At 43.1% G+C, this 12,191-nt stretch overlaps 1 protein-coding gene across 28 annotated transcripts in view; it reads right to left on the reverse strand.

The window, feature by feature from the left end:
* Positions 1-12,191, reverse strand: part of LOC110470912 (endonuclease domain-containing 1 protein-like) — a 159,908-nt gene that overhangs the window by 49,757 nt on the left and 97,960 nt on the right. For 10 of the 28 annotated variants that reach the window (XR_014951852.1, XR_014951850.1, XR_014951855.1 and 7 more), the window contains one exon: positions 1-12,191. This exon is cut by the window's right edge. The exons of 16 other annotated variants lie outside the window; for them this stretch is intronic. The gene's annotated coding sequence lies outside the window, so the exon portion shown is untranslated. 2 more of the 28 variants (XR_013340048.2, XR_014951864.1) reach the window with 1 other exon arrangement.

Here is a 12,191-nt window from a genome sequence, read left to right on the forward strand (position 1 = left end):
CTTTCCATTTGCACATATTTATAAGCAGGTTTTCCCTCAAACAACATGTTCTTCCTCTGGCATATGCAAGATGCCCTCTTGAGATCAGCATCTGGAATTTATAAAATGGTTTATTTAAATGTGTGTTTGCATTTCCACTTCAGCTTCCCCTCATGAAATGCAGAGAAGTCACCCAGTTCTGGTAAAAATAAAGATTTTAGGGATTGATCAATGCCCTATTAGCCATGCTAGAGACTGGAAGATCCAGAAGATGAGAGGATCTTCACAGAATGCTGAGCAAGGAGCATCTGGATGAACTGGTGAGCATCTGGCAGTGCTTCAATCAATTACATCTGCACAGCCATGTACAGGTTAAAATATTTACTGATCCTTACTGCTGAACTCCTTTTACTACTCAGTTTGTGCATGTGACTTCTGTGACAGGACAGTCACATCATGAGGATAAAAGCAGACATTGCTTCAATAATAAACACTGATGCTGGCACACACCATGGAAATTACAGAGCTAATTAGAGGACAACATAATGCTCCATGTATTGAACACTGGGAAGCCAGGCAAGGGATGGGAAAAGGGGCTGTTGGATTCTGGAAATAAATTTGTTTTTGCTTTGATCTGCAACATCCATTAAACAACTTCAGTTGCATTAGAAAAATATGTCCCTGTCCATGAGAAAACATAACGTACATCCATATTATTCCTGATCTTTTTAGTCTCCTCCCCACAACTGGCTCCACCTTTTGAAGTTGCAAACAAGGTCAGCATCTCATAACTGGAGCATTGAAAGATGGATGAAGTTCTGATTTTCTCTGGGACCTGAGAAACTCAGTTTGTGCAGTAGGTGTTTACCTTCCCAGTGATTTCCAAGGAAGGAAACTACTGCAGCAGGACAGAGATCAAGACACACTGATCTAGAAGCCTCACATAAAACAGAATAGAATGAGCTTGGTTTTCTAGTTTACTGCCTGAAGCAAGAAACAGAGACATAAAAAAAAAAGTATAAGGAATAGTAAGACAATAAAACCTGATATAAAGGCAGATTAACAGCCTTTCTACTGTAGGCATTGTAGGAAGATAAAGTTTTAAAACAGAGGCTTAAATACGAAGGTGGTTTTGTGGCATTTACAGAGGGCTGGCATGGGAGAAAGCTCCTTTCTGTTGACACAGAGCTGAGCTGCAGCAGATTGCTATCAATCCACGTGTACAAGCCACACAAACATCCTGGAAGGAAAACAAAATGATGCACACAGGTGCAGGTCTGGAACTTGACTACAGAGAGAGAGAGATGCGGGGAGAGAGAGAGAATAATCATATCATTGAATAATAATCAAATCCATTACTGCAGTGGAAATCTGGGAAGAGAGAAGGTGCAGAATGTGCACACAGAGAACATAACATCACTGTGCACATTAAAAATATAATGAAGAAAGACCACAAAACCCCCAGGATCACAGTCATCCAGTCAGGATGGAATTTCAAATGGGAACATGATTGATGCTGGCAAAAGTTTGACCAGTGTAAAAAAGGGAGGATGAAGAACTACTGTGTTAATATTTGGTTACGAAAAAGCAACTGGAAACGTCAACGTTTCCAATAAATTCAAGAGGCAGATGTCAGTCTGGAAGTGGTGTAGGATGGAATCACAGAGGTGAACCCTAAATTGCAAATCACTGGTATAACTTCCTAATTCTAAAAATGTGGCCATTACAAAACCAAGGAAAAGTAAACCCCCCCAAAAAAAAAGCCCTAGTGATTCAGTCAATGAGAGATTTCACTGTTTATTCTGCCAACATTCAAGTTCTCCTGTTTGTAGACATAAGTTAATTCATTAATTACTAAATGAGTTCAGTTATTTCACAGCGTGTAATTAATTTATTTTCCTCTCTTAACAGGCACATCCTAATGTCACTTTGTAATATTTTGCAAATTCAATTACGAGACACAATGAGAAAAAGGGAATTTTGAAGGCAGAAAACAAAACTGCAGGAAAGACAGATGCAAAACCTATGGAGATAATGTACAACACAAACAGCATCTGGCAGCAAGGTCTTTTCCCTGCCTAGCAGGGTTGACTGTTCTGAATTAACTTTTCTGTGGTTGGAACAGGTCTGGGATGTTGGGTGCAGGAATGTGGCAGCTGCCTGCCCATGGTGGTGTCCCCACAGCCATTTCCCTGCAGCTGCACTGACTTCTCGTTTCTCTCACCCCTTTGCAAACAGTTCCACCAAGAGATCCCTTTTTTCATGGAACTACTTTGTGGTTTTAACAGTGGCCAAGGAAATTCACTCAAGAGGAAATTCACTCCCCATAATTCCTACTGTAGCCACTGCGAAGGTTAAAAGGATTAAATGGTTGAAGTGATGACTGGGATAATAAAGTATGTGCTGTGTAACGCCAGCTGCACAGGCTTTGACAGAGTAAAGCTTTAGGGAAAAAAATAGAAGAGGAAAGTCTTGAAATATAAAACCTGACAGTCCCTTGAACATATCTGCACTCCAAAGGCCACGTGTAAAGCAGGAGCTGGGAGGAGAGCTCTGGATGGGTGCTGGGATGGGGTTTCAGGCAGCACCTGCAGCAGTGCCAAGGTGGGAGAAGCCCCACTGAGGTCAGATCTGCCTCTCACTCCCACCAACCTTTCCAGCACAGAGGGAAAATAACACCAGATGCACCCTCAGCCAAGGAGGGAAATCAGCTGAACCATGATCACAGCGATGGACTGCAATTACAGCTTCATTAACAGGAAAATTAAGTTAGGTTTCAGTAACAAGCCATACAGTTTTTCTTGTGTTAGTGCAACGCACATGGGGCTGGAGCTCTGGGAAGGCCAGTCCTGTTTCAGGGGTGATGCAGGACTAGACAGGGACACAAGGCTGTCCACAGTGTCCCCTGCCATGAGACTGAAGTCTGCAGGCATCATCTACATGGCCTGTCTCAGTTCTGCTTGGATTTTGGCAGGATTTAGGTGCCTAGACCCTGGAGTGATAGAACTTTCTATTCAGTAGCTGCTGGGGCATCAGCATGTGCTGTACCACAGCCAAAGGTGTCCCAGCTGGCATGAGGGAACCCGTTTCTCACCTACATTTTTCTGCAATAAAAAACCAGCCTGAACACCACTAAGTGCTCTGGAAGAGCCTGAAATCCACCCAAATCCAACCAACACCACAGCCCTCTTGAGAACAAGGCTGCACAGAGGCTCTGGTGGTCACACTGGACACTGAAGCACCAGGTGAAAAGCAGGAGAACTCCTTTCCGTGCCTGTTCAGCCTTCAGTTTCACACCACTCTGGAGAACTGGAGCAGCACAGATGAAAACGTGAGGCTGAACACATCTCTGCATCATTTGTGTGGCTCCTGGTACCCAACAGGCTGTTCCACACCAAACCTGAGCTTTCCTGTGCTCCCTACCAGGCACACACAACCTCAGAGCAGTTGATGCCCAAATCCCTGTCTGATGTGTCACAAACAAGGTCCCTCTGGAGTGTCTCTCTCTACAGTGCTTGTTCTGATTTCAAAATTACATGACATCCATACCCCTGCCACCTTCTCAACACCTCAAGGGTCCCCCCAGCCTTTTCAGTCTCATTCTGTCCCATTCTGGTGGAAACAGAGCTCTGCCCTGTGATCCAGGACTTTTTTTTCACATCACATGTAGGAATTATTTCCTAATTCTGGCCCAGGCAGTTGAGTTCCACACCCAAGGGCAAAAATCCAGCATGGATACAATAAACTGGGCATCTATGTGCTTTAAAAGCTCAGCACTGGGTATTTCTAAAGAGGGTGTATGGTGCATGTACAGCGAGACACAGCTAAGCATCATTTTGATCTGAAGCTTAAAATACACAACCTGTCCTGAACTACTTCTGTATTTGCATGGAAAATTTGGTGATATTCTTGCTGAAAAGTGAATAATTAAAAGAATTTTTAAAGTGCTTAAAAGGACAGTAACAGAGAAAACAAAACTGATTCAGACTACAGCACTGCAGTGAGACAAGGAATGACAATGATTATGTTTGAGGTGTTGTAATTTAAGACAAACTGTAGCAGAACTGCTACAGCAGCTTGCTAATTCTATTACTAATCCTTACATCACACTTTCCAGACTCCTTATGCATTTCCCTCCTAACAGCCTCTGCTTTATCAGCATTTTTTTGGCAAGAGGAATTACAGTAACTTCCGCTACAAGGGAATAATTGTGTCAGGGGATTGGTGAGGAATATTCCCTTGCATTTCTAGATTGGAGCAGCACTCTGCTTACTGTGCTCTCTTCAAGATCTAACTGGAACAATCCTCATCCTGCCCTCAGGGCCATGGAAGTTGTAGCAGGTGTCCAGTTAAGGTGAGGATAATGTGTATCCTGTGTGGATGTGACAAGATAGGTTTAACAAGATAAAATAACTGAAGTAAAAGTGTAAACTGCACTGTACTGCACTGCAAAATACCATACTGATCTATAAAACAATGCAGACTCAAAGCAAGAAGTCAGAAGTCTGACAGACCACAGGAATACACATTATGAAAACCATGAAAAATCATTTAAAACTGGGTAATTAAGCCCACACCATGAATACTTTTCTTCTCCTTAAATACAAGAGACCTCACTTGATGTGTCAATATTATTAATACATAAAGTATTGCCCATGGGTACAAAACCTCTTTCTTTAAACACCCCAGTCCTGGATATTTTCAGATACAAAGGAATGAAAAAGGATTGGCTACAATGCTCCAATGGAACTTGTGGGTTTTTTGCTGCTCAAATCCACAGTTCTGTATCCTAAAAGCCAGATGCTGAGCATATCTGCTGCATCACTCCCCTGAATCCCCGCCAGCTCTATCTGCTCTCTGAAATCCCTGCGGAGATTTCCAACACACCGTGAGCCCTGCACAGCTCCGCCCCCGACCCTTCCTGTTACGGACTCCTGAGCAATGGGTTTTTATCTCATTAATTCAGTGTTTTTTAGGAAACTACTTTTCCTTGCCAGTTTTTAACCCCAGAGGAATTTTCTAGATGTGCAGTGACAGCGCATGAGTAATAGCTCCCTCATTAAACGACCAGGGAGTCATAAAACAAAACAAATTGTTCAGCTTCCCAGTGTTTTTCCGATTTGCTTTCCCTTTCCAAGTCCTGTAGTGCTCACAAACATCCAAACTATCTAAGTGACGTCATTTCTAGTAAGAATTCTTAAAGGAAACAACATGTCCTTTGCCTGTTGCTCAATTCTTTGGTATTCTTGCAGTCATTTATTTGTGCCCCTGAGTAGTTTCAAGTAATTTTGTTTTTTAAAATCAAGAGCTAGTTGTGCCCATGTGAAACATGTACTTCGAAAACACACCATGCAAAGCTTGTCTGGCATGGGAAAGGAGCTGTGTTGTTTTTACTCCTGCTGGGAACAGGTTCTTCATCCCATTTTGAAACCTGGAAGCCACAACTATACAATAATACAGAGCAGTGACTCAAAGAGTATTTTGAAAGGCCAAAATTTCTGCACTGGTTTGTGAAAATGGGACAAGTCTCCTGCCTTTTTGTTCAGGATAGAACAAGATACCAAAACAACTCTGGGAGGTGAAAAGGCTTAAAAATATTTGCATTTAGTATGTATTTTAGCAGGCTTGCAGATGTGCTAACTACTATTGTTTTCAGAACAATCCTTTAAGGTGCTTTTGCAGTCCTCACATTAAGACAGCAAAGGAAGGACTGAATAGAGTCAGTCTGAGGTGGCCTGAATTCAGTATTCAGTGTTTTTACTGAAAAATGCAGCTTGCCCCCAGAAAACTTCATCACCTTTCGCCTGAACAAAATCTGGGAGCCAGAGAATGAAAACCATCTCAGACAGCCTGAACATCTCACAGCACTGAGATTTTAATTCTTTTTAGATCTTTTAATGAGCAGCAGAAAGCAAAGGAATGAGATAAAACTGGGAGCTCCAGACCACAGTCCCCAACACATCTGGCAGCCTGAGGAGACCCATTACACATGCCAGGCTCACTGACCTTGCAGATTTCTCCAGGATTAGAAAACAAACCAGCTGAAAGCTTCTTCCCTTGTACAGGGAACTGCGCTCTCTGTATCTACAAGTAAATGTTTTGATGCTGATGAGCAAGCAGCAGCTTTAAATACGCATCTGAGTCAGGCAAAGAAGTGATGGATGTCAGGGAAAGACTACTTGAGCAAAAGGTGAGCAGAGATCCCAGCCCAGAGCCTCAGGGATGCTCAAGAGCCTCACCGCTGATGATTTCACTACGAGTTCAGTATTCAGACACCTCTAAGGACACAGGCTGTCAGAATTTGCCTCTTTACACTGCTTTATAATTGGCAACAAAGGTGGGAACAACTCGCCAGCTTTGCTTGTCACATCATCCTTACGACAGCGTGCGGAGGTACCGCTGAGGAAGGGGGATTTCGTCAGGACTGAAATACATCGCAGACACCCTGGCAGATGGCACTGGGTGAACTGAAATGGAATTGAAAAGTTCAGGGTATTTTAGAGAAGGTTCATTTAAGATGAAACGAGGTAACAGCTTAAGAAATACAGAACAGTGAAGGGAGGGAGACAAAAAACGTATCCTCTTCATCCTTCTCCCAACATACGGAGATGCTCAATGAATGGAAATGATTGTAAATATTTTGGCATTTACATCACGGCCACAACTGAATGCTGACTTGTCCTGATACCCTGGAACCTCCCCAGACATACAACCCCCACTGCCCTGCACATTTTGCAGTCCAAAAGGTGAGGACATCTCTCTTGTCATCTGTTTAAATGAAAGGCACAGGTTAAGTGGGGACCTCACAAGAATATGCTAAAGCCAAGACGGAGAAGGATTAAGAAATTAAATCTTTGGATAGATAATAGAAACCCCCAAGGTTAGTATGAAAGAGCAGAAATAACCCTGTGAATCTTTAGTAATTGTCCTCAACAAGGACTCCATCACCTCCCTGAAGTCTTTTGCACTCTCTGCTGCCAGAGATGTTACTGGAATGGGCACGTCACAGGTCTGAGACTCTGCTGATGCCCTAAGATACAACTCAGTTTAACATTTCAGGAACAAGCTTGCTACTGAAGCAGAGTTTGGACAGCATTCCCAAGGCCACAGAGCCCATCAGGCCTGTGGACAGCTCCTCATTAAAAGAAGCAACAAGGAACAAAACCCCAACCTCTTTTCCACGGGGAGAAAAACACCAGCATGAGACTGACAACTTGCAGGATGAGGTCACCTCCGTTTCCCTTCAGAAATGAAGCTGGCAAGTACAATTAACAATAATTAAAAACTCCTTTCACAAAGGGACACTACACTTCTACTATCTCTGTTGAAGCCTAATCAAAAGCATCACAATGGGCTTGTTGATTTTTTTAAAAACTAAGACACGATAAAAGACAGAAAGAAAACTGGCAATTAAGAACAGAAACCTTATTTTCTTAGGTGCCATATTATTTTGGCTCAAAATACATATTGTCTCCCTGCTTCCCTAAAAGAAACTCAGTATTTACTAGATAGCCATGGGAAAACACAACAAAAAAATTTAATTTACCAAAAAAAGAAGCTTAATGGATAAATAAAAGTGCATGTGACACTGAAAGTTATATGCGAAGTGCAAGCAACAAGGTGTAATCACAGCCAAGAAAACTTCCTGGCATTGGATCCAATGATTTTCTTCAGCACAGAGTTCCAGTTGCAAGAAGTTCCTTTGCATCCCAATTTACTATTAAAAAATATAATTATATGAGAGCTAACATCCATCCATGGATTCTGCTGCACATCCACGACGCCGTAACAACTTTATAAATCCTTTAAAATGTTTTTATTTTTGCTGTGGACATTGAAGGTCCCACTGCTCTTTATGAGGGAAGGTGTTTTGTTATTGGTGTCACCCCCCATATGCAGGCAGAACTGCCGGATCAGGATTTACCAGTAGAACTTCAGGGTGCAGATTAAACCCTGGCAACTGGCTTTCACCCAAAAACTTGAGAGCTTAAATGACTTCTAGAAGTGTGATTACTTTTGAAAGATTTAGTGTTACTACCCCAAAATGACCCTGGTGCTGTGCAGAACACGTTGCGCTCCTGAGCGATCCAAGCGGCATCGGGCACAAGGGTCCCCCTCTCCCAGGAGCGTGGGTGGATGATTTTCCCGAGACTGAGACAATTTTAGGACAGAGGGGTAAAAGCCCAGGAACTGAGGAATGAGAGAGTTAAGTGGGAAGCAGGCAGAGTGGAGGGTGTGCCACGCAGCAGGAAGCCCACCTGCCCCCGGAGCAATGCCCGCCGGACGAGGAGCGGTGCCAGCTCACAGCCTGGAAGAGAATCACAGAATCCCAGAATAATGAGGTTGGAAGAGACCTCTAAGATCATAAAGTCCAACTTATGCCCTAGCACCACAACTAGACTATAGCACCAAGTGCCATGTCCAGTCTTTTTTTAAACACATCCAGAGATGGTGATTCTGCCACAGCAGGGCTGGCAGAAGGGAAGGAAATGTACAGCCTTAGGCAAGAGGTCACCCCAGTCTGAACACATCAGGACTTGAAGGATGGTTTTGCAAGGGCCTGATTCCACAAATCCCCGCTGGCACCAAGGGTGGTGACTTGAGAGGCCAAGGATGCTGTGACACGATGTGGTCACTGTCACTTCATAGACAGGGGCAGGGTGCAAACAGGGAAGTCATGTGGCATCCGTAGTGTCATGTAGTGACTTCCTGAGTGCCACCCGGGCTCAGAACATCGCCTGCACCATCTCTTAGCCCACACAATGCCTGCAAAAACGGCAACCTTGAAGCACCTCCTATTGCCAGCCCCATCCCCGCCACGCTCCGTGACTCAGGGATCCGTTCCGGGACGCCAGCGCGCATCTCCCGCTTCCTTTCCCTGCGGCGCACAGACACCAGCGGAGCCCAGCGCTGACACAGGCCGTGGATTGACTGCAGCATTCTGCTTCTGGACCGAGTCCCGACTTCAGGCTGATCTGGATCTCAGATAGGAGGCTGTACATTGTCACAGCGTTTGTAAGAGCGGCTGCTACACTGATTCCACGAGATAGGCGAGGCTGCGCATCTGCATATCAGGAAACCAGATCGTGCACGCTGCAGATGTGTCAAATTTTCTCAGAATAATAAAGTGGAGAGACACTGAAAACAGCATGGAAATCGTTTGATGGGCTTCCTCCAAACACGCTGGTATAAATACAGGTCAAATTTGCATCGTTATGTTTTTAAAGCCCTTTGAAAAGCAAATATTTTGTGACAGTTGAGACAACAAGACTGGGCGACAGCAAATTTGGACTGGTTTGTCTTGTTCCAACAACACTGACTGTGGACCATACCACAGAAAAATTCAACTTTCAATCAACTGCTCAAAGAACAGGTGAAATTTTCCCAGTGCTCAGCATCCAGAAGATGTCACCACAAGCTGGAATTAAGCATACATTGAAAATTACGCCTTTCAAAGGATGGTTATACACTGAAAATGGAGATGTATTAACCAGTCCTTATCACTAAATATATCTGAAGTACATATGCAGCTCAGAATCTCCTTTCCCACTAATCCTAACAGATCCCTGCACCTTTTCTTTGACACTATTTTATTAGGTTTATTCAGGAAAGAATGCAGCCTTGCTAATCCACATGGCACAATCATTATCTTTTAACAGCTGTATCATTTTGAGACAACTTTTGACAGGAATTCACATGCTATGATATCACTAGGATTTGATATACACAAATTTTAGACCAAAACCTTAAAGATTCCAGGCATCTCCTGAAGGATTGGAGGAAGAAGGTCCTCAGACTCCTCACTTTGTGTTAGTTGCTCAGCATTTCTTCCAGTAAATGAACCATAACATTTTAAGCAGACAAATTGCCTCTCACAAATGTATTGGTTCTATCAGACTGACTAAGACAGACAAATAGTGGAAACTTGTTTCTGGCAGTAAATAACAAGCTGCTTTGAACTATTTTTCAGCCCAGAACTGCAAATTAACAAGTCCATCCACAGTCTCCATCACAAAGCACTTTAATATGTAAAAAGGGTGCTATGAATTTTAATGCAAAAGTGTGTGACGTATCTTCCAGATGGGAAGCATTAGAAAAAATGTTATTACACACACATATTTTTAATATTAGGCAAATGAGACATCTTGCATGCAGCCACGTTCTTGGGGCAGCTATCACAACTGAAATGCGTGGTAAAACGAAGGGAATGAAATAAAAAAATATTCAGACAAAACCACAAAATCACAAGGGATGGGCGATGTATTTTTTTTACCTCCCTCTTTGCAGCAATTTAAATGGTTTCAAAATGTTAAAAACAAAATTTAAAAAAAAAAAAAACCAATTAAAAAAATATATCTTGTTTCTTGAAGCTGTCTGGTTGTTTTTCTACAGACACTATCTCAGCATTACGCAGCCACTACAGCCATGAACTGGTTTCTGGTTTGCTGAGATCAAGTGAGTGGCTCCCCTCACTTTCCCTTGAGCAACAAACAGAAAAAACTCTGGGTAATGAAAGCATTAGAAGATAGAAAACCTCCAGTAATAAACTCCATTTTACAACAGCAGGAGAAACATTTAAGTTAATATGTAGGGGCCTTCAGGGAGACATTGAAATAGTCTTCTCCCACCTAAAGGAGTTCTAAGAGAGATGGAGAGGGACTTTGGACAAGGACACAGAGTGACAGGACACAGGGAACGGCTTCCCACTGGCAGAGGGCAGGGTTGGATTTGGTATCAGGGAGAAATTCTTCACTAGAAGGGGAGTGAGGCACTGGAACAGGTTGTCCAGAGAAGATTCCCCACCCCTGAAGTGTTCAAGGACAGGATGGATGGGGCTTGGAGCAATGCAGGGTAGTGGAAGGTGTCCCTGCTCATGGCAGGGGGGTGGAACAAGATGATCTTTGAGGTCCCTTCCAACCCAAGCCATCCTGTGATCCTCTCCATGTCAGTGTGGTGCTTAAAAACAGCTTTTCATGTCATAGAAGGCTCAGAACTCTCTGGGGCAGAATGAAGTTAAACAAGCCAAGCCAAAAGGTTTTATTTCTCATCATTGCATCTTTGATTATGTTGTTCACAACTTTCACTGTAGCAACTACAACATACTGACCCCTTATGTAACCCAAGCCTTGGGAAAGTCAGTAACCTCCACTCCTGCAGCAGCTTCCTGCACCTGCCCCTACAGGTAATAAAGGATTACATGGATCAGAACTGATGTGTTTATGAAACTTTGTTGTTTTTTCTGATCAGCAAGCAGCTTGTTTATTCTTAAGATAAAAGGAGTGGCTGTGTTAGGGAAGAGAAAAAAAAAAAGGAAAGAAAAACAACAGAATTAAAGGAAGAACACACCCATACGGAAAAAAATGGCCAAAGACAAAGCAGGCTTATTGCAAATGCTGCACAACCCTGTCACTGACAAAACCAAACTATGAATTAGCCAGAAGGGAAACTTCAAGGTTCTTTTTCCTGTGTACACTCAGAATCTGTCTACACTTCCACAGAGGTCTCACGCTGCTCTTATGATTGTTGTGGTAAGTTTTAATATCAAACAGAACAATAAACAAACTTCCAGTTACTCCTGCCACTGTAAATATTTTAACTATGTCCCTGCAGACCCGCAGGTGGCAACTGGGAGCAGAGATTTTTGACAAAGCAGTTCAGTTCCTGCAGTTCCCAAAGCACGTGGAAACACCACCAGGATCTCTGCTTAGGTAAGGAATGCAAATTTGAGGGTTTGACAGATCTACAACCCAAGAAGCTTGTATTAAACATACCCCACGTTCCTCTGGATTTTATTCTGCACAGTTACTACAGCATTTGAACATCAGAAAGCAATTTGGGCTGTTTTAATGGTAAGAAACATCTGCTTAAGTGCAGCAAATTGTTTCTGGATTTGTCTAGGATTAAAAAAATGAGTAAACACTGACTACTCTACAAGCTGCCTTGGCTGCAGTTCCAAAGTTTATAGGAAATTTACTTTGCAACAGGTGACATGTCCAAATTGAGGACGATTCCACTGAAATGGTCCAAAATCTGGAGCATGTCTGCCATAATAAAGTCCAGAGAGCTGGGGTTGATCAATCTGGAGGAGGCTCCAGGGAGACCTTAGAGATCCTTACAGTGACTAAAGGGGCTTCAAGAGAGCTGGAGAGGAACTTGGGACAAGAGGGAATGACTTCACACTGCCAGAGGGCAGGATTAGATTCGGTATTAGG

The sequence above is a fragment of the Lonchura striata genome, chromosome 1A (assembly GCF_050655825.1).
Source record: "Lonchura striata isolate lonStrDom1 chromosome 1A, ASM5065582v1, whole genome shotgun sequence".
NCBI lineage: Eukaryota > Metazoa > Chordata > Aves > Passeriformes > Estrildidae > Lonchura > Lonchura striata.